This window comes from Dermacentor albipictus, chromosome 4, assembly GCF_038994185.2.
Source record: "Dermacentor albipictus isolate Rhodes 1998 colony chromosome 4, USDA_Dalb.pri_finalv2, whole genome shotgun sequence".
Lineage (NCBI taxonomy): Eukaryota > Metazoa > Arthropoda > Arachnida > Ixodida > Ixodidae > Dermacentor > Dermacentor albipictus.
Window position 1 is genome coordinate 168,815,446 of NC_091824.1, and position 23,263 is coordinate 168,838,708.

The 23,263-nt window shown below is 45.5% G+C and overlaps 1 protein-coding gene across 5 annotated transcripts in view; it reads left to right on the forward strand.

Moving 5' to 3' along the window:
• Dgk (diacyl glycerol kinase 1) overlaps window positions 1-23,263 on the forward strand; it is a 555,078-nt gene that overhangs the window by 216,061 nt on the left and 315,754 nt on the right. For all 5 annotated transcript variants that reach the window (XM_065442108.2, XM_065442112.2, XM_065442113.2 and 2 more), the window contains exon 3: window positions 5,900-5,929. The gene's annotated coding sequence lies outside the window, so the exon portion shown is untranslated. The remainder of the gene's footprint in view (window positions 1-5,899; window positions 5,930-23,263) is intronic.

A 23,263-nucleotide genomic window follows, 5' to 3' on the forward strand; every position in this document is an offset into this window, starting at 1 on the left:
AACCTCGGGCCGGCAGGTACAAATGCTCTCTTAGACATCTATAGTAGTCTATGGATAGAAGACTCTGTACGTTACTCTTGGAAATTCGATCAAATCATCTTAATTTTAAAACCGGGTAAGACGCCTTTGTGCCTTGAACGCTTCCGCCCAATTAGTTTGACAAGTTGTTTACGCAAAGTAATGGAGAAAATGATTGAAGCGTGACTTCAATGGTGGTGTAATAAAACGGATGTGTTGTCCAACTACTAAGCAGGTTTTAGAAAACAGAGAAGCACAATGGATGAAATATTGGAGGTAGTAGCTTGTATGGGACATTAACGTGCACGTGGAAACATTACGATAGCAGCATTCCTAGACATCAAGAGGGCGTTTAACACTGTTAGTAACGTTCATGTTCTGCTAAGTATGTTAGAACTTGAAATGTCTGTCTTCTTCTTTCTCCTTTTATTCCCTTTACCCCTTTCCCATGTTCATCTTCTGCTAAGTATGTTACAACTTGAAATGTCTGTCTTCTTCTTTCTCCTTTTATTCCCTTTACCCCTTTTCCGAGCAAAGGGTAGCCAGCCGGTACTTACACTGGCTAACCTCCCTGTCTTTCCTCTCCTTTGTTTCCTCCTCCTCCTGGGATGTTCTTGCGATTGATTTCTGAAATTTTTATAAGGTCGCAAAATATTTGTTGAGATGGGCGAAGGAAAGAGTGCTGAGCATGTTGTCAAACAGGGAGTACCACTTGGAAGCGTACTCAGCCCTTTTCTACTCAACTGTGTCATGGCTCATTTAAGAAGATGACTGCCATCACAGTTAATACTTTCACTTCATGCAGATCATGTGAGCATTTGGACATCTGGGTCTAATTTTCAGTTACTTCAGATAACATTCCAGGATGGTATAAATATCATTAACCAATTTTTGAGAGAGAGGGAGAGAGAGAGACACGGTTCTATCACACGCAAAGACAGCTGTATCGCCCTTGCATCGGAGGCAGTTAAAAAAATTCACTCCTAATCTGGAAGGACACCCTCTAATGTCAGTAGCATCGATTTCTTGGCATAACACTTGATAGGCAGCTATCCTGGGCACCCCACATAAAAAAACTCGAAAGCGAGGTCAATGCAATAGTGACTGTACTTCGCAGACTTGCAGGTACATTGTGGTGTGGATCAGCATCGTTCACGCTGACTGTTTACAACGCATTAATAGGACAAAAAATTGCGTATTCCGCGCCCATCTTACATGGATATTCCCACACGTCAGAAAAGTGACTTCAAAGACATTAGCTAGAGGACTACGCATATGTCTAGGAGTTGCACGAGTGACTTCTAGCTGTCTTGTAAAAGCTGAGGCTCGCCAATCCCCGTTTTCAGTTATGAGAACCACAGAAACATGCCGACATTATTTCCGTCTTCAAACACAGCAAAACGCCACCCATTGACTCTACACATAATGAAACGGGATAGAAGTTATGTTCATAAAGAAATTCGAGAAAATCTTCATATATTGCAGAAAAATGAATTTTGAAACTCAGACGTCGAATATCCTCCATGGCTGCTTACAGTTCCAAAAATCAAAGTGTCAGTAGATGGGATGTTCAGAAAAAGAGACATGTTCATTCAAGCTGCTCAACAACTAGCACTATACAAGATATATATGCGGTATTCAGGATACACACACGTCTGTACAGACGGCTCCAGTGCAGCAACCTCTTCAACTTCATGATTCTTTATACTGCACCTCAACAAACAAGAATAATTTAAATTATTTCGTGCAACTTCATCCACAACGGCTTAACTGTTCGCAATCCTATGTGCAATAAAATTTATATTGTCAGTAAGAGATGCGCAAAAATGGGTCATTTTCAGCGATCCACAGGCGGCTCTAACATCAATCTGCAGCACGAAAGGAGAAACAATCAGTGATATAATATACGAAACACTTAAAGATCTCACAAAGGCAAGCCAATCGAAGCAAGAAATGGCATTCCAGGGGATATCAGGGCATTGTAACATTCCTGGGAACACAGTAGCCGATGAAGCAGCCGACAAGCGCACTTCAAAGATTATGTGCTTCCGCTCCCAATATCAAAGAATGAATTACGCTGCATTATAAGGACAACGTATTTTATAATGTGTAGAAATACGTGGTTTGACCAGAATCATAAGAGCAGGATTTTTTATAATATTGATCCGTTTATTGAATTCAAATTTTCATTGTCATTAGACAAAAATATGGAAACCCTTTTTCATCGATTGAAGCTAGGTACTGCCTACACAAAACATTTCTGACATAAAATTGGCCGTGCGGAAACCCCCGAATGACATTGTGGATTTGTAGATGAAGGTATACATCACCACTTTCTAGATTGCCCACATCACGACACACCAAGTCGCTGACATAATCAATCCTAACTACATTAGACCGCAGACCTTTCAGTTTAAATAAACTTTTGGGTCATTGGCCAACAACGGCGTTGCAGAAAAGTGCTTTAAATGCTTTAAAACGTTTCTCGAAGACAGCGGAATTGTTGGCCTTTATTAACGGTTTTAATGTTCCTTTCATTTCAATCTCGCTGTATATATGTATGTGCTTGTGGATTATGTTATGTTGACTGTTCTATTGTGACTATGTGTGATAATATATTTACACAATGTATGTACCACCCGCTGACTGGTGAATGCATAATTAGGCAACAGCATCATTTGTATTTTTGAGACTTTCTTCTGCTGAACTGTGCAGTCATTTAACTTATATATTGTATGTACCAAGTATTTCTTACGTCATAGTGCTACTGGGAAAACGTTGCTTGGCAATTTCTGGTGCTTGTATGAAAAGCTTATTTGATATGGTAATCTTGAACACTGTATCTTGCAGGCTAGACCCATTCAAGAGCTAAGGAGTAGCCTGCGCCTTAAATTGTGCATCAACATCTCCTTACACCATATCAATAATAAAAAAAAATACTACTTCTTCACGACAAAGTCCGTTATAGAGAGTGCAGGTTGTCGCCGTTTTCAAAGACAAAACAGAAAGGTTTTATTTGCGGGAAATGCAAAGTACCGCTTGAGCTGCAGCATTCTTGCTTGCCACTGTTCGTTGAAGAGTGGTGAAGGCGATGGTGGTAAATGGCGGTGATCATGGAGAAGAAATAACAAAAATGCGTACATTGAAAAATACGCGATAGGGCGGCTCTCTTAAAGCCGCGTGCTCTACAGTTCTGTGCCAACGCGGCCCCCTTGGCGTTTCTTGCACTTGTGCCTTCGAGTCGTGGGGCAAGCGTAATGCCCTTTAACGGTCAAGAGACAAGTGCGGCACACAGGAACGCGAACGGTTGCACTACTGCGAAATTAAAAAAAAAAGGAACTATGTTAGCCGCATAAAAAATAAAAACGCTGTAAACAAGGGCTATTTGTTTATAGCCTATATACATAACTAAAACGGCGCCAACTAACGAGACACGTCGACGTTGTTTGAGTTCTAAATAACATATGCCAACTAGAGCAAGGGTACCTGGAGTACCCGAGCATTCCTTCGGTTGGGGCTTCGTTATAATGAAGGCAGCTCTGTTAGTCATAACGCTATAGCAAGTGCAGCTCTTTTCATTCAAGAGTTACGAAAGCACTCGTGCTCTTGTTGACTGCTGCTATGCCTCGCCGTGTAGTGGCGCTGCAAATATGACATTCCTGATCCCGGAATGTAGTGTACGATAAAGGTGGATACTGTCTTTGTGCTCTACATCTTCGAAGGACTTGGCACTGTGGTAAGTTTCACACCCTGTAAACTTCTTGGGGTTTTTGGTTTTACCCGAGCCAATTGCTTTCTTTTTTATCTTTCTGTATGGTTCTCAGTCTACTCAATTTGTTTAATCCCAGCTGTTAAAAGTAGCTAGTCAACATAAATATCGCGAAGCAAGAAAAAAGCGTTTGCAATTTACATCCCTCATAGATAATTGTCTAACTTGGATCGGCGAGCTGTCACATATTTAAATGAGCGTACTGATGCTTCAAAGAGCAGCTGAAGCATCTGCGAGGGGAAGCACTAGTGCCAATGCTTCCACTTTTGTGTGCCGACATTTACTTCAATGCGGCTAGGTTTTTTATAAGCTGGAAGCGCTTAACAATTAATTCAATTATTATCGTATAGATCGATTTGTCAGTTAGAGTTGAGTGAGCGTGGAAACACACAGATCAAGTGATATTAACGACGTTTTCTTTATGCTGCAAAAGTACAAGCCTTGGAAATGAATGTCGTGCTCCCTAAATCCAGTTCATGCTATTTAGGAAAGAAATAAGAGCCACACAGCGTTCTCTATAGTTAAAAGGTCCTACCTTCTTAGATCAGAGCATTTACCAAAAATCTTAAATATTTATCTTCTTGTCGTCACTGTTAGCTCTCCATGAAAACGTTCTGACAGCTCAGTCATTTCACCGTAAATTACAAACTTGCCTCGTTATTAATGAAAGCAGATTATCGTACCCACTTGAGTGCCAAATTTCGCTTCTCTGAGTCTATTTCTGCATTAGGTTAGATTTAGTAAATATTTCGGGGCATGTTCGCAGACATTTACAACTAGAATACAGAATGTTGGAAGCTTCACTCAGTGCCATCTGCCTAGATATATCGATGACGTTTTTAAGCCGTGTGGACATTTACTTAAGACAATGTGTACTTTAGAAAAATTGACTAAGTGCGCGGAATGAAGTTTATAAAGGGTAGTTATAAGGTGGATTTCTTTTGTCGCTCACTTTCATAGCTTTAAACGAGCCTGTCCATCCTTTGTTTATGAGCTGGCACGTGATCCCTTGAGAGCGCCGGCACACACGCACTCCGGAAGTCGAGCTCGCATTTCATTCGGTGTGGAGACCTCACCCCCCCCCCCCCCCCCCCATTCGTAGGAACGTGCGCGTCCTCGAACATATCGTAGGCAATTTGCAAATGGTATTGCGCCAAATATGCTCCATTCCCGTTTCCCGTTCTTGCGTTCGCATACAGCGAGTACAACACAGATAGCCTTCTATATGTCGTGTTCTCTTATCTAATGGCCTTCAGATTCCAGAAAACATATTTACACAGGCGAGACTTCCAGTCGGGAACATGAATTTCTGGGTTTGGAAAGTAACTGTATTGATAGTGTTATTCGTTCCTATTCTTTCTTTGCAATAGCACGAGCAAGATGGAGAAGGAGATAGGGGCTTTGCCGAGGGAATGGGAAGAACGGGCACGTACACTGTGCAGCAAAAGGACATTTTAGCTTTAAAAGGCACCCGAGGGTAGAAGTTTAAAAAATGTGACCGCTACGAAGAATAAATGTAAGAAAATGAAAGTGTAATCAAACAGTGAATGTGTCTCTATATGTACTATTCGCCCTTTTTACTGGGTACAGCAAAAGAAAGATTAAAAAGCATGCTTTTCTAGGAAACTCAGATACGAATGGCATAGATCTCGTGTTAAGGAATCATAATGCTGCTTGTACAACAAACACAAAAAAGGGATGCTCGGCAAACCAGAATGCATTCTCGTCTGTAGACGAGTGAAATGCCGGCTGCTTGGTTTATTTTGTGCGCTGAAAGTAGACACTACAATCAGCTTGTAGTTCCTTCTCAATATGATAAACACTGTACTCCTCAGAAGAGAAACAGAAATGGTGACGTAGGTGGGAGAAATAAAACTTAATAAAAAAAAACAGGGAATTATATATGCAGCAAGCTCAATACTTGCCGGAACAACGAATGTCGTAAGTATTATCATCGAGACTCGCGCGTGCCTTTACGTGACCGACGTTGTGTGGTTCTTCCTAAGTGGGCATTCAACCATCATGTTCATTTATGGACATATGCGTTCTTCAGCATAAAAAAAAAAGTCTCGCACGCAATTCTCACTTGATTCTTTCTTTTCTTTCGTGCAGTTTATCGCCTGCGCTGGGAACAACCTGACCGTGAGTAACGTTATTTTTTGCGCATGTGTACCACAACAACAGCAACAACATTATGCAGTTATAGCACGCACGTTATGCAACTGCTGAACAGATATTCACCGTGCTCGATCTGTCGAAGCGCGGCGGCAAATTCACGTTACATTTGGAAACCGTAACAGCGTTTTCAGTGCCGTCTTCTGGAAAGTTTAAAAGTTCTACAAGCGTTAACCGGAAAGCTGAATGCACACAACAATATATACGAGAGCATGCCCCAAAGCACTGTCCAGACGGTTTCCTTGAGCGACGGGTTACGTGTAGTGAACGGAGAGTCGTTCTTTTCAAAACAGATAAAAAAAGGAATGTAACTTCGTTTTGGTCAAGCATCGATTTCTGTCAAGCTTTCTCTTCTGAAACAAGTAACGTCGTTGGGTGATACCTGCAGCATAGCTTTTTGCAGTCAAGTGCGGCTGTCTCAAGAAACCGTGAGGTCGAGTGCTTCGAAGCTCCTCGCGCTATCTTCGGCGCCCTGTTTCACGAAAATTGGCCAGCGCTGTGCAAGCTACAGCTGGGTCAATCAAATTAGAAGTCACAAAGCTATTCGTGATTTGCGAAAGACGACTTCGCGCACAGCACTGCCTAGACAACGTAATGTTCGCGCCGTTTCGTATTGAGAGGGTTGCTTTCAACCTGCTCCTAATTTTAGGAAATATATTTGCAAGCAGCAAATAACCAGTGGCCGACTTCACAAAGCTTTTCAATCATTAGTTTGTCACTAGTCGACAGGCCATCACTAGCCACTGCCAAATTTGGTCGGCGTGTTTTCTGACGAAATGTCTGCACGTACAAACTGAATTCGGACTGTGGATCCCAATTAACAAGGCCTGTCGTTCATACGAGCTGTTTGATACTTGCCGTTACTTAAATGTACCTTCGGCCGGTTGCTTCAGGGCATCCACTTTCTTGCGCGCGTTTGTCTTTCACGTTTGCATGGTAGCCTTTTCGGGCTCAATACTATTATGATTAAGTGCCGGCTCATTAACTGAGCATTGTTAACAATACTTATTCACCCATAGCAGCTATAATTATAAGTTGTTTCTTTTTATTAAAAAAAAGAACAAATGTCATCGTTATTAGTGCCTGTCGCTTAAGGCGGCTCAAGTAATGCTCAGTGTGACGCTCAATAAATTTTGATTGATTGAAACAATTTCACTGCGTTTTGTGCAACCGTGGCTTCCAGATCCTATGTGCCGAGCACGTCGTTATGGTCGCTACGGCGGGCATCCCTGGCATCATAAAAGCGAATGCAAACGAATGTTTATCAACGCCTCGCGCATATCCATAATTCCACTGTGCTCTGTTAAGTCATACTGAGCTTGAAATAAAGGTTGCCTCGTTCTACACCAGTACCGATATTCGTAAGTGTGGCATCTTTTAAACAGCGTCCCGAAGCGTTTAAACTGCGGCCGTCAAGCGAATCGCGGTCTTAGGTGCGCTCAGCTAAGGACCCCGGGCGCTGACAGATAAGGGGACCCAGTAATGCTTTTCTGGGCAGTGAGCCTTTTCAGCAACAACGTGACGTGCGTTTGTTCCTTTCCTTAATTGCCGTAGAACTGCACAACTGGACAAAAGGAAGAGTTACTTCGCAGAATTCGGCAGCTTGTTCTAAGGATCCGTTTTGAGCCATCTCGCATGTCCAGCTTATCCCGGCAATATAGACTCCGCGCAATTGAAGCCTCCCGTGGCAACCCTGTACGGTAAGACGAAACGACGTTTCAGCGCCTTAAATTGGGGGAATTATGACAAATTACAAATCTCATTCTGTATGATTGATTATTTACCGACGCAGGTATTTCTTCCACCTTTGATCGTAGTCATAACCTTGTGAACAAAAAAAATTGTGAAGTTGCTGGAGCGTGAGAGGGTTGAAAGCCTGGAACAAAAAAGAGGGGTGAAATAAGAGAGAACGAAGACCATCACATATGTTCTAGGAACGAACAAGGATAGCCTAGACTACTTCACCTGCATAAAGGTGGAGTGAAGATAAAATGGTAGGAATTTCGTAGGGCCTAAACATACCTTGCTAAGGGTAGTAGATTATAGCAGGCGAGGAGGCGCAAAATTGATTGCGTCTCGCTAATGGTGTTGTCTGTACGCAGGAAAGGAGATAACCAAGTTGCTGCTAACATGGTTTTTGTCTTCAGCCTCTTTTTATTTTTTGCACATTCCAACGCACTTTATTGTTCATAAGATGATGACCTTGATATATGTATGGAGCGTGAAAACCAGTATTATGATCAGCTATATTCAAATGGTGGACAACCGCGTGAAACGTTTTTACGTCGTGTTTTAGGCATTGCTTCAGGTGGCGCAAGCGATTCAATTTTACTTTGCGTGATGACAGCGTTGTAGTGTCATCCGATGATTCTCCACTGTACTGTACGCCTTTCCTCCGTGATTACGTCGTGGTTATCGTAAGGCGCGAAATGGACGCGATGATAATGGGCGACGCCGCACGTAATACAAGTCGTAATTACCCTCCAAGCCGGTTAGATATATCAGACAACCGTAGCCGCAAATAATAACAAAACCTTATTGCATAAAATAATAAAGTCACTACCGAAATAGGCGATAATGAGTACCGTATTTAACACTATGGTCGTTATATATAAATGGGTGCCATGTCATCTGCATAATTTACTGGAGGCACAAACATAAGGTGTTCAGTGGAAGTCACCTTACTACAGCGGTGTACTTTGGGAAAAATAATTTATGCCATCTCTGATTGGGAATCATAAATACACTTTTTGACGCAGTTACTTTACATTGTCAGCATCGCTAGGTTTCGACCTATTTAGCCGACTGTACGGGGCGCCAGCTGTATACAGTGTGAGAAGAACTTTGCAACTAGTTGCGAAAGTGAGAAAATGGTGCAAGCTCAATACGAACAATTTCGACAGCCGAAGGGTCATCAACGTTTATTTATTGTGCGCAGTACAGTGTACGACGTACAGAAGAGAAAGGGGACTAATAGGAAGAACAACCACATATAGGGACAACACACGCCTCCCTTTTCCTTCTTTTTCTTTTCGTCCTCAGTTTTGTTCCTATTCCCTTCTGCATCCTATATGTTGCATTGTGCATACTACGTGAAGGCGGATAGTATTTCGCTTGTGCACATCGTTTGTATCGACCTCGCACTTTTTTTCCCTCTACGTCATGGCATAGTAACGACCCCAAATCAGTTCTTCTCTGTATTAGTGTTTCTTCTGGTGGTTTCTTTGACGAGGGTGTTTGTAATTAACCATCATTTATAGAAATGATACTCGCTTTAATTGAACACATGATTTGTGATGTCGAACATTTATGTTTGTAATTTATTGACCTATAGATCAATAATGGTGGAGAACTGGTCGTCATCACTAATAACAATGCCATCTTTATATAGGCAGAGCTTTAGACTTTCTAGGCTGTTTTTCTAGCTTCCTATGAAAGTTTCATTTCAAAGTAAACGCGTCTTACTGGAACACCTGAGTAACCTGCCAAACCTAAACGCTCAAGAACGCCAGAGCTACAACAAAGTACAATTTACAGCAACAAAAAGTGGGAAAAGAGTTTAAAGCTGCCACATGTGACTGAGCCGCTCTATAAGCGACTCCTGAATAACGAAACTTTGAAATAAGCAAATTATGAGCGTTAGTCACCACTGTGCCCATTATGCACCCGCCTCCTTTCCACTTGTACATTAAATCCCTCCTACGGATTTGAAATCACGACCTCTTGTGGACAGCCAATCGGTGTTTTTGGTGCGATACGACCACGCGTGTCCACTGACACGTGTCCAGTCTTCGACCAGCTCTTTCCAATTTAAATCGAATCAATCCTACCGGGATTCTTAGGATCAACAGAATTCTTTGAGCCCTACAGAAGCGGCGTTCCTTCCCTGCGGACGCTTATTACAGCGTGCGTCCACTCGGAAGCTCTTCTTCCGCTATCCAGTGTGCCATGGATTTTCTTCCGAATGTGTACCCGTTGTCCTGGCAACCACGCGCGAGTCCTTGAAAATCAGTAATGTGTCGAGGCCGTGGAGAAAAATGCGGATTGCTTCCGGACCTTCGGGTTCTTGTGGAGCGCCCCTAATGCTTTCTCCTTTTCTTGGGCGCACTAGAGGAAAGGAATCTCGTGAACGTTGCACGGCTCTTTACAGAGTCAAATGTATGGCTGGGCCTGATCTCTACAGTGTCGGGGTCTCTAGCCAAGCGGTTTTTTATTATGCACTGCTCTGTCAAGGTATCAAGGTTTCAGTCTGCTCGGTCACAGACTGAAAGCGCAGTTGAGATCTCCACCGCTTGCAAGACAAGCTCGAACTGCACATCTGTCCGAGAACATAGAAAGAATTGAATGCATAAAAGAGGACATAGAACCTAGAAGAATGTTCTGTCCCCAGAAAAAAAAAAGAGAACGAAATATTTCGTTTCCTCTTTTTGTCTACATTTACAGAAATGAAATTTTGCGTTTTTCATCCGTCCTTTGTAATGGTTTGTGGTGAAAGAACGTTCAATCTTTATTTCTTTCTCTTTAACGAATATTAACGGCAAAAAGAAGTTCTATGTTGAGTATTTCAAACCTCTTCTCGTATCGCAAAAATGAGCATTTATTCTTCCCGAATAAGGGTTATTGTAAATATTCACGGTAAAAGTACGTATATTTATCATTTTCCTTTGCTTTGTGTTCTTTCATGTACGCTTCGCCAGTGGAAGTGTTCCTCTTCTTCACTGTCACTAAAAGAGACGACCAGAACGAATGCCGCATCCTCGCATGTGTCGTGTGACGATGGTGTGTGCTGGCCGCTGTGCAAAGCTTATTTGTGTGCTTTGCTAGTTTAGGACACGTTCTCTTCTTTCCTCTCCACGCCTATTGTTGTTCCTGCGTGCCCGTTTTCTTGCTGCTCCCAGCAGGGGATCAAAAAGGAAGGGACCGCGTAGGCAGGCGTTGCTGCAATGGCCGGTGGCCGGGCAGCTTATTTTCCCGGTCTCATCCATTGTTCGCAAGCACGAACAAAAGGAGCGCGGGCCGAACGACGAAGGCGAAACGTTTTGTCAACCATCCGTGAGCGAGTCTCGCGTGGCCGACACATTGTAGCGCTACGCGCTCAAATTAAACGAAAAGGAAGTAAGTAAAAAAAGAAATTATCTTCTTTTAATCAATCTTCATGCTTCCAGTGGAAGGATGAGCCCACCTACTTCGTGTCTGCTTGCGTATCTTTTTCTACACTTTTTCTTTCCACAGTCTTGTCGGCAACTAGGAGCACTTGACCCACTAAATGTGGAGAGACGGAGTCTCGGTGTTCGTTTCGATCGCTTTTCTTCAGAAATTTCGCGATATTGAGCTTTCTTTGAAGGCGACGGTCCCCTTATTGTCCGGGACAGCGTGGCCGCTGTAACCGTTTAGAGCCCGTTGGCACAGGTGTGTCATATGAAAAAAAAAAAACGATTTTTTTCTTTCTAATATAAGCTGACCTTAGCGGACTTCCCTGGGGATTAGAGAGCGGACAGAAAAGTATCCTTCGCTTCCAATGAACCAACTAAAACCGTGCATTACAGTGGAAGGCGAAAGCGCTGTCTTTGTGCTGTCGGGGCATATTGGTGTATATCGCGACAACCGCTATGTACGAAGCTGGAATTTGGAGGTCAACATTGAAGGCAGCAGAGATTTTCTGTGTGCATGTATATAGCCCAAATTACTGCTGGCGCTTCTTTCACCATTGTAACTAGAGAGAGAGAGAGAGAAAGCAAGGGTAGGAAAGGCAGGGAGGTCAACCAGAGCAGCATCCGGTTTGCTACCCTACACTGGGGTGGGGAAACGGGAATAGAAAAAGGAAGAAAGGGAGAGAGTAAGCACTAAGTACGTGTGGGAGGGACACCGTACACAGTGACACTATAAGCGGTCTCTTAAGCCCGTGCACTTCAAGTCATTGTAACTAGCTAACGCATACACTGGCTGACCTCAAACCAGTCATGTAAAGGGAATAGTTTAATGGATTCTTTCCGCAATAAGCCGTACCTTGCTCTATCTGCCACAACGCTGCACTTAATTATTGAGACTCAGTACCAGCCTCGACAGCGATCACACCCGTTATACAGATGCGAAGATGGTCGTTAACCTTCGCGCGCCGCGACAGCGTACTCGCATCTCATCCGTCCGAGCTACTAAGGATTAACACCGTTTATCGAGCCACTTTTCCCGAACTACAGCGACCTAATTATAGCTCTGCTGGGAGTCTGCCGCCGGAGAGCCGGGATGGTGAACTGGAAGGATCGAACGAAGAAGTCTGCCTATAATCCATCCTGGACGCGAAGCTTCCTCGCGCTCTTTTGCGTGCTGCTGTCCTCCGCGGCGTGATAAGAATTCAGGCAGGGCTCAGCAGTGGGGATCAGATGTGTACGTTTGTGTACGCGATCGCAAAGTTTTAAGCCAGCTCGCAAAACAAGGCTTAACTCTGGACTCAATATGATAAAATGTTTGAGAAACCGGGTTAATTATCTGCTTCTAGCTTTATTGTTTAGTGCTGTGTAAGCTTTTGGTCACACTGCACGAATGCCACATTTCGCAAAGCCTTGGTCGATGTTTTGGAAATTAAAATTGTGACGGTATAGAGTTGGCTCTTCAACGCGGGGGAAATGATAGTAAATGAAATTTGAGAAATCCTTATCGTCTTTTGTTATTGATTTGTTAGCGCTGGTCTTTGTGCAGCAAAGGAACCTGCTTTCGGTTACAAGGTACATTTGTGCACGCCTCAGTTAGTGCGCGCAGTAGTCTGCGTGAGCACTGCGTGAGGCCGCATTGAAATTTGCGGCTCTGCTTGTTCTGTTGCCGGTATACAAGCGAAATTACACGCACTTCTGCCTCGCCGCTTCCACCAAGAGACCGATTTGTCGCGCGAGTTTTGTTCAGCAAAGAGTTCGGAACTTGCCGACTAGCCTCGTTAAAGGAAGCTGCTGGTTCCGCCCTAATCTAGAGTAGACGTAAGCATGAAATGGCAATCGGCAAAACAGATTGGTTGGAGATCATACTAGCCACAATCTTAAAATGGTTGTAGTGCATGGTCGCAACGGCACACTCACACCACCACACTACACCACGGTCCATACTGTGCACTGGCACATGTGGACGCGGCACAGCTAGAAGAAAAGCGACTGAAGGCCGCATAACAGGCAGTGAAAGACGCCATGGAGAGAGAGCGCACTGCCCAGCTAAAAGAATCAATTGTATTCTGGGGTTTTTATGTGCCAAAACCACGATCTTATTATGAAGAACGCCGTAGCGGAGGACTCCGGAATAATTTTGACCACCAGGGTATTTTTTACGTGCCCCCAATGCACGGGACATGCACTTCTTCGCATTTCGCCTCCATTGAAATGCGGCGGCCGTGGCAGAGGTTTGATCCAGCGTCCTCGTAGTTAGCAGCGGAGCGCCATAACCGGTAAGCTGCCGCTGCGGGTGGAAGCGCCTGAAGTAGGCGCCACGCAACGTGGTGCCATCTCTCGAGGCAACGCAATACCCGGGCCGCGGAACTCACGGACCGCTGGCGTTCAGCGCCAAAAGATGACAATAAAAAGTGTGGTGCCCGGTACTTGCCTTTTGAACGTCGCCCCCCCCCCCCCCCCCCTATTGGAAGTGACAAATAAAACTTCAGCGTACTAGAAGTTACAGCTTGAGTGATATTGTGAACGAACATTAGAAAGAACTCGGAATCAATTATTTTTGTAACTTGTTTGGGCAGTAACTAGCATATGCGACGTGGTCTTGTACAAATGGTTGGGGGCCAGAGACCGTATATTTTTTTATGTTTTGACTGGTTGCCCGGATTATCTCGTTTTGTTCTCGCAGCTTGCCCGGATAAAGGTTCTGGCTTTTGGCTCAAGGTCACTTGAAGGTCACCGACAACGGGAGCTAAAAGCACATCATGCTTAAAAATGCTTGCCTTCTGCTTTTCAGATCAGGTATTGCTGCATGATACTTAAAGTTGACTGTGACGTTTCACAGTCACCCACAGTCACGTACGCAAGATTTTCCTTCACCAAACAAGGGTGACAGCCTGCCACATTTTTGTTAGTAAATTCTGCTGTTTCATTCGACCGCTTTATTTAGCGCTTCGTTAGGGTTGTTGTGTCGCCGACGATGTTGATATTCGAAATTTGCTCTATTGGCTACAGGCGTGGCACACTGTCAAATTCACATACAGAGGAACACTGTACTTAACTTTAACACTATCAAGGCCTTTGGTTGCTTCATTTTGAACGCGTAGCACAGCCCCAAGCGAATAAGGACAACAAGCAGAAATAACGATGACACGGCGCTGACTCTCAACTGATAAAAAAAGAATGCATTAGTCACATAAAGGAACCATAGGTCCAACAAAACTAAATGCAAAAAAAACAGACATGTGCAAGACGCAGGGCATGCCACAATGATACGATGAAAGTAAAACTCAATATTGATGCTAATAGTAAAATTCCTCCTCATGAAGAATCACCGATGGTCCACGTATGCGTTCACCATCCATACACTTCATTTACATATACTGCAGTCTCATTGTGAGGCATTGCAGGGGTGGGTACAGAAGTTGCTTCCATACGTAATTAACCAAACATGACACAGCATACATCTTGTTGGCTTCCGCTATCGCTCTTGCGAACTGGCTTGCATGCCCGTAGATTACAGAGAGAGAAAGCAAGGGTAGGGAAGGCAGGGAGGTCAACCAGAACAGCATCCGGTTTGCTACCCTACACTGGGGGTGGGGGAAAGGGGAATAGAAAGAGGAAGAAAGGGAGAGAGTCAGCACTGAGTACACGTGGGAGGGACACCTTACACAATGACACTATAAGCGGTCTCTTAAGCCCGTGCACTTTAAGTACCGCACTAGTGCACGAATCGCTTTTCGAGCCAGTGACGGTTGTGGCCACGGTCCGAGTAATTTTGACTCGGTGAATGGTCTCGAGTCTAGTCTGTGTAAAGTTGCCCGCAGAGGGAGGCGGTGGACATCGTAGCGAGGGCAGGTACACAATACGTGCTCGATGGACTCCTCGCACCCGCAGGAGTCGCACATCGGGCTCTCGGCCATTCCCATACGGTAGGAGTATGCGTTCGTGAACGCCACTCCCAACCACAAGCGACACAACAAGGTTGCTTCGCCGCGGGAAAGGCTAGGTGGCAGTTGTAGCCGTAGCGTGGGGTCCAGTTGACGTAATCTGCAATTGAAGCCACTTGATGTCCAGAGATCTTGGGACTTCTTGCGCGCAAGTAGGCGAAGTTCTCTGGCAGCGTCCGACCTCGCCAAAGGTGTTGGACGCGTCTTTGTATCTTCGTGGGCACACCGGGCAGCCTTGTCAGCTAGGTTGTTGCCGACGATGCCACAGTGAGCAGGAATCCACTGAAATACAATGTGGTGTCCTCTTTCCAGAGCATGGTGGTGCAGTTCCCTGATTTCAGATGTCATTTGCTCGTAAGTTCTGTGACGTAACGCGGACTTGATGCTATGAAGGGCTGCCTTGGAGTCACAAAATACGACCCACTTCTCTGTTGGCTCTTCGGTGATGTACATCATAGCGGCATGGAGAGCTGCAAGTTCTGCCGATGTAGATGTAGTCGTGTGCGACAGTTTGAATTTAACTGTAACGTTCTTGGCTGGAACGACGAATGCGGCAGTTGAGCTGGTAGGTGAGGTTGAACCATCGGTATATATGTGTATGCGGTCATGATACGTCTGGTGCAGTAATAGGAGTGTAAGTTGCTTCAGAGCCGGCGATGGATGATTGGACTTTTTTGTAATTCCAGGAATATCAAAATTCACTTGAGGCTGTCGCAGGCACCACAGGGGGGAGGAAGGCTTCGCCGCCGGTGTAAAACTTGCTGGTATGTACTCTTGATGAGCGTTAATCATTCGTGAAAAGGTCGCTTGAGGTCTCTCGGCTGGTAGGGAGGCCAAATGGTGGTCGGGGATCCTTGACAGATGGCGAATGTGCGCTCTGAGAGAGTCGACAGCTACATGTGTCTGGATTGTATGGTCTCCTGCGATGGCAATTGTTGCTGCTGTTGACGTGCACCGAGGCAGCCCCAAACACGTGCGTAGGGCTTGACCTTGTATGCTCTCCAAGGTGCGAAAGTTCGTCTTGCATGCATTGGACAACACTGGTAGGCTGTAACGTAGGAGTCCGAGAAACAGAACCCTGTACAGCTGCAACATAGAATGGACTGGTGTACCCCAGTTTTTCCCGCATAGAAATTTGAAGACTTGAGCAATGGCGAATAGCTTCTTCTTCAGATAGACGCAGTGAGGGCTCCACGAGAGGTTGCGGTCAATGATGACGCCCAGAAACCGATGTGTCTTAACATAGAATACAGCTTGACCATTGATGGTAACAGGATACGATGACATTTGTTTCCGCGTAAAACCAAGTAATGCGCACTTCTCAGTAGACACACTGAGGCCTTGTTCTCGGAGATAAGAAGCCGTCATGGTTGCCGCCCGCTGAAGCCTGGCTCTTAGCTGAGGGCGAGTCACCGCAGAGGCCCAGATGCAAATGTCGTCGGCGTATATTGAGACATGTACTGTCTGCGGTAGGTAATCCGCTAGTCCTACCAGGACGAGGTTGAACAAAATAGGGCTCAACACTCCACCTTGCGGCACACCACGGCAGATGTAATGGTCTGAAGTTGGGCCGTCTTCGGTCTGTAAGAAAAAACGCCTTTCAGTCAAATAGTCTTGAATCCATTGATACATCCGGCCACCAACTCCAACAGCCTCAAGTGAGTTTAGTATGGCCTCATGGGTGACGTTATCATAGGCTCCTTTTATATCCAGAAAAAGTGCCGCAGACAGGCGCTTGAGGCTTTTTTGATTTTGGACCCATGTTACGATGTCAATGACGTTGTCTATGGACGTGCGACCCCGACGGAAGCCTGTCATGGCGTTCGGATAGATTTTGAATCGTTCTAGGTACCATTCCAATCGGGCAAGAATCATTCTTTCCATCACTTTGCCGACGCAGCTCGAAAGCGCAATCGGACGATATGATGAGATCTCAAGCGGTGACTTTCCAGGTTTCAGAATGGGGATCAAGCGGCTCGATTTCCATTGTTTAGGAACGGCGCCGTTCTGCCAAGACTCATTGTAGTAGTTGAGAAGCTCATCACGTGCCTCATGTCCAAGGTGGCATAGGGCAGCATACGTGATGCCATCAGGTCCTGGTGACGAAGAACGCCTGCAAGTCGCCAACGCAGCATCGAGCTCTTCGAGTGAAAATAGCACGTTGATTTCTGGTACACGTGCCTCAGGGATGTCATTCAATGCTGCGTCAGTAATGATGGCCACGGACCCAGCAATCCGTGCGCAGAACTCTTCAGCCAATTGAAGTTCCGAGCGAAGTTGGTAGAGGGCCAGAGCAGCGAAGGGCTTCCTTTGATGCGGAGATGAGCGAAGACCCCTAACCGTTCTCCATATGTGCGAGAGCGATTTTCGGGGATCAAGCGACTGACAGAATGTTTTCCATCGCTTATCTTCCAATTTATCCATGCGACACTGGATTTTCTTTTGTATGCGCCGTGAAGCCCTCAGATCCAAGACGGACTTCGTGCGCCGATACCTCCTCTCCGCCTGTCGGCGTGTCGCACGCAGCCTATCCAGTTCCACGTCCAAGTCTGTTCGCCTTGTTGACCTTGTAAGCGAGCACATGGACGTTTTCAATGCCTCTGCGATTGTTTCTTCGAAAGTGTGTGAGAGGCCTTCCCGACAAGTGTCATCCATATCCTTCTTAAATTTTGTCCAATCAACTGTACGCAACACAGTAGAGGAACGTTGGTCAATTCCTCTAATCGTTATGTATGTTGGAATATGGTCGCTTCCATGTGTTTCTACGTCTGTAAACCATTGGACGCTCGAGGCAAAGCGCCGTGACACCAAAGTCAAGTCCAAGCAGCTACTGTAGGTCGTGCCTCGCAGAAATGTAGGGCTGCCGTCATTTACACAGCACAAATCATGGTCGGCAGCAAAGGAGGCAAGGCTCCTGCCTTTGGAGTCCATTTTAGTGCTTCCCCATAGCTGGTGATGCGCGTTGAAGTCACCTGTGATAACCCAGGGACCATTGTTCATTAGTAATATTTTCTTGAGTCGTTCGCCGTCAAAGTGACCCGCTGGGGATATGTAGGCACCAATTAGTGTAAATGACACATTCTTCTTTTGGACATTTAGGCAGACATATTGGTTGTCGTCATGAGGCTCTATTGCGTTAGCGACATATGTGAAGTCCGTGCGGATGTAGATGATCACTTTCGTGCTCGCACCGCGTGTGGACGAGACGAAAGATTCATAACCGGACAGTCTGAGTGGAGTTGATGTATTTGGTTCGCAAATGACCAGTATGGGGAAGCGATTTGTGAAAATGAATTGGCGAAAGTCTGATATACGGGTCCTTAGACCCCTGGCATTCCATTGAAAGATCGACGCACTTTTAAGTTCAGTGCGGAAGGGGACTATTGGTCGAGCCATGGTGCTTAAACGATGCTAGCAAGCACTGGATTTAGTGCATCCAGTATTTGCAGAGCGCTTCGAGCTGCTGGTGTTTGCAGCTTGTTCAGTATAATGCGCATTGTATTAATTAGCGATTGCAGCATATCAGCCACCTGCCTGTCTTGGTCGCACACATCGCCGACAGTAGACGTCGGGGGTTGTCCAGCGAAAGTTTGCTGTGATTCTGTTGGTGAATGTTGTCGTTTTGGTAGAGCCGGCCAAGATTCGGCAGATGTGGCCTTCTCAGTGGACTTGCTCTTCGCGGTCCTTTCCACATTGTCTGGCCTAGGCGGTGGAGGAGGAGGTGGTGTTGTAGGAAGTGGCATGCGCCTTCCTTGAGAAGCCTGTCTTGAGGAGCGCCGGTGACGTGAACGTCGCTTCCTGATTTTTTCGGCGGCTTCGCGATGAGATGAATGATCTCTCGCCATCTCTTTCAAGATGGCCATTTCCTTCTTAATATGTGGGCATTTCTTCGATGAAGCTTCATGTGATCCTCCGCAGTTTGAACACTTCACCACAGTCGCGCCACATTTATCTGCAGTGTGGGGCTCTCCGCAGCGGGGGCATGCTGCCTGATTTTCGCAGACGCTGCTCACGTGTCCCAGTTTCATGCATTTGCGGCACTGGAGAGGTTTCGCAATGAAAGGCCGCACTGCATGTCTGAAGTGTCCAACCTTGACATGCGAGGGTATATGTTTGCCCTTGAATGCTATTTTCACGCAGCGTGAACTGCCTAGCCGCTTAACATCAACGATGACCTCATCATTGGCTGGCTTGATAAGAATCGGCAAGTCGTTATTAAGGATGGCGACGTCTACGTCGTAGATAACGCCGGTGACTACGTCAGATCCCAGAGGGATGTAAGAGCGCACCTGAATGCCATCGAGGTCCGTTACGCTGCGTAGAGTGGTCAAAGCAGCCGCATGCTGGACATCAACCGCCAGAAGATTTTTTCGGGTGTTCACTCGAATGTCCGATATTTCATTTGGCACCAGGGCTTCCAGTGACATCGACACAGATTGCCTGTTAAGTAGCTTCATGTTGACGTTGGGAAGCAGGGGCACAAAGATGATGGTATTGGCGTCCGGCCTCTGTGTCTGTCTCACTGTTTCCGTGCTTGACGATGAGGACGTCCTGGTGTTCCGTCGCTTCGCTCTGCGGCTCTGTACAAGCTGGAAGTCGTCATCGGAAGTGTCCTCACTGCTGAGAGAGTAGACATGGGTGTCCTCGCTGTCGGTGTCGCTCTGCTGACCGATCCGCTTCCTGGAGGCGGCCGCCGCTGACGCCGCCGTCGCCGGCAGACGTGCGGGGTCGTCCACTTCCATTGCGACTGAGCAGGGAGCGAGGACCAGCGGATGAACTTAGGTTTTCACAGAAATAACCCGGAGCTAGAAAGAACAGCGCTGTATCAAAAGACACTTCGTCGTCGTCCCCCCCGTAGATTACAGCTCTTTCTTAAAATATGGGCACTGGTTTGCTGGCGGATAAGCAAGCAAATAAAGGCAGATGTAGCGTCAATAATGTTACCAAATATATCGTGTGAGTAGAAGGGTTTGTGTACGTAATTCCATTGTCGTTTGGTAATGAATGCGCTAGACAAACGAAGCGCTGTGTTAATGCTAGACTTAGAGGGCATGAACTATCTCTGGAGGGGATCGCGGCACTGCATGTTGCGGTGCATTGCACATCATATGGTGTGTACCCTTTTTGAAAGAAACAGCTATAATGTACAAGCATGCAAGCCATTTCGCAAAAGAGATGGCGGAAGAACTACAACGGATGAATTCGGGATGGCACATCCATAAGTGCGCAGTCACGCGAACGAACTTTACTTGCTTGCATCACTCTTGATAGTTTTACTTTTCATTACATCATTGCAGCTTTCCCTGCGTCCTGCGCGTGTCCTGCGTTTTGTTTTTGGTTTTTGTTAGACATTTCGTTCCTTTATATGTACGTGATGTTTTCCTAATGAAATACCTTGGTCATCTCTCGTTTCCCATTGGATACCTTCACACGTAGGGATCGCCGGAAATGAAGAAGCTGATCGGCTGGCTTCAACAGTCGCTTATAACGACTATGTCTACCCAGAAATTTTGTACAAGCTTGATGACGCTCGTGTGCTGATTCGTCGCCACCTACTCAAGCAGCATCCAGACTAGCGCGTCGCAAATAGAACGTTCCCACCCCGTATTCGCGGTCGGGGTTTGACTCGTCGCGCTAGAGCACAATTATACTGAAGCTGGGGGTTGCCTTTGTGAAAATGGGCGAACGTTTATGCTGACAAGGACATGCGGACAGTCCATCTTGTGTGTACATCTTGCGGTTGGTGCGAGACATTTCAGCACCTGATATTGGAGTGTCCCGCTTTCACTACGCAGCGCATCTCGCTAGTGAGGGACTATCATCTCCTAGGCCTGTGGTGTACGACACTGGACGAATATTTGTACGCCATTGGTTGCGCGTTTCGACGTGATCAGGCTCAACGTGCTCTCCTTACTTTTCTAGAAGTAACTAACCTAGGTTCACATTTGTACCTTATTCATGTTTTCAAATGACAAGAGCTCACACACTATGTCTTCTATTTTAACATTTTTTGGAAGCGTGAGTATACCGTGCGTGACCTGTACTGTGTGTGTTCTGCTTTATTCTTTGACATTTTTCATCTTGTTCTTCCGTTTCTTTTTCCTCCACTTCTTCCTTTCCTGTCAAGTGCATATATGTTTTAAAATTTCATAATAATATAATTAATAATAAATATAATAATAGGAGCCAGTGCCGTGTCCTCGTATTTTGCGCCATTTGTTCCTGTTTGTTTGGGCTGTGCTACACGCTTATCAGTGTCTGTTATCGTCACACGGCTTCGTGACATTGCGAAAGCTCTGAAAGTGACATGCTGACCTTGCAGGCCCAGCCCGAGTATTTCTCCAGTGAGCGAGCGCTTGCGTAGAGAGATTCATTCTTGTCACTCTTGGCGTGTTTACTTCCGTGAAAGGTGTTTGCCACTCATGCCGACGTTTGTTCGCACTCTTTTCTTTTTCAGTATCGTGACCATGCCGATACATGAATCAATGGTCAAGGGTCACTGGCGTAAATAGTCTAACGTTGTTCTTTTTCTTTTATCAAGTACAGAAGCTAGGGCGAACATTCAGATGAAGTAATACAAGTACTTTAACTATAAAGGGTTGGCTTCTCCTTTGTTTGAAGGCGCAGTAACTTGACGCTTGCGAACTATAGCACCTCGCAGAGCAGCAATAAGTCTTTCTACAGAACATTTAGAACATGCTCGTAAGTCAAATGGTCACGTGTGTTTCGTCAGAGTAAACGAACATAGTTACTGTACTCTTACAGCGAAGTTGGGCTTATTAACGAAAAAGAAAATCACCATGTACCCGAGGAAATGGAAGTTGGACCCTCTCGCGCGTAACCGTGCCTGGCTTAGTCGGGTCCGGGGAAATGAGGACGCTGAGAGTTGAACCTATGCCGAGTGTTCGGACCGTCTTGGCCCCTTAGTGGAGGCAACTATCCCTTTGACCTCAGCTTCACGTAGACGGCACTCACGAATTGACCCGCCTAAGGGAAATTGGTAGTTGCCTTTTCTGCGCTCCTGCCTAATCTTACGTCTGTTTCTTTCACTTTTAATCTTTCCTGTCATCTCCTTATTTCTTCGACTTCCACGTTTCCGGGCAGTAAGCGTTAATCTTGTGTATGTAGCCAATCTTGGGTATTCCATGTTTAGTTATAGTAGTGGCGTACAGCTGGCGTCTACAGGACCTGCCTTTTCCAGGTCCTGCAGCGTCCCCTCGTTGGGTGGCTGGCGTTGTTGCCGAAGAACTCGTCTTACTTATGGCACATTCTTTCCACCCACTCCGCACTCAGAAACAAGGGGGCATTGAAGAAGTAGTTAATTTTTTTTTTTGGTCGAAAGACTAAAAACTTCCCCCGCTATCAAGTAACTCACTCTGAGAAACCAGGCAACACAAGGGGAACGATTTCGCCTTACCTCGTTTTCAAAGGTCTAACTCAGACACTTCAGGTTATAAGGCATCGAAACTGGCAAATGGTAACCCCCTCTTGGAACTTCATGACAAGAAGTAATATGAGAAACTACGTAACGTAGTGTCATTCGGGGAAATACCAGTATAAAAACCAATATATATATATATATATATATATATATATATATATATATATATATATATATATATATATATATATATATATATATATATATACCATTATATACCAAATATAAATATCCTGTAGTAAATTAGCTTTATTCACTTCTGTGCACTGCGTACATATCTAACCAGCGTTTTGGCATCTGCTGGGTGCCCGGCTAAAGAGACGGCCAAGGGAACATGGTGTGAGACCATATGGCCACATCTGTTGCAGCGAAAACGAGCAGCACTTTCATATCTGTCCGTGTGGCAGATTTGAAGGCTTGTCAGCGCAGGAAAGTTAGGACCTACTGACAGTGAAAGTGGGCACAGAAATATCGAATAAGCTTCATTTAATTCACCTCAATTGGGTAATTGGCGACCAACCACAAAAATACGGCGAAGTGAAGTAATTCTGTGCTGACTTAAGATAGGCCATACATACGGCACCAACTCTTACTTGTTGCCTGGTGAATTTCCCCTCTGCGCTAAATATGGAGAGGCGCTGACCATGCTTCATATCCTGGTGGAATGCCGTGAATCAAAGGCTGAAAGAAGATAAAAGCACTTTCCTCTAACTTACAGACAAAATATTCCTCTCGATCCGGAGATGTTCATGTGGACTAATTTTTG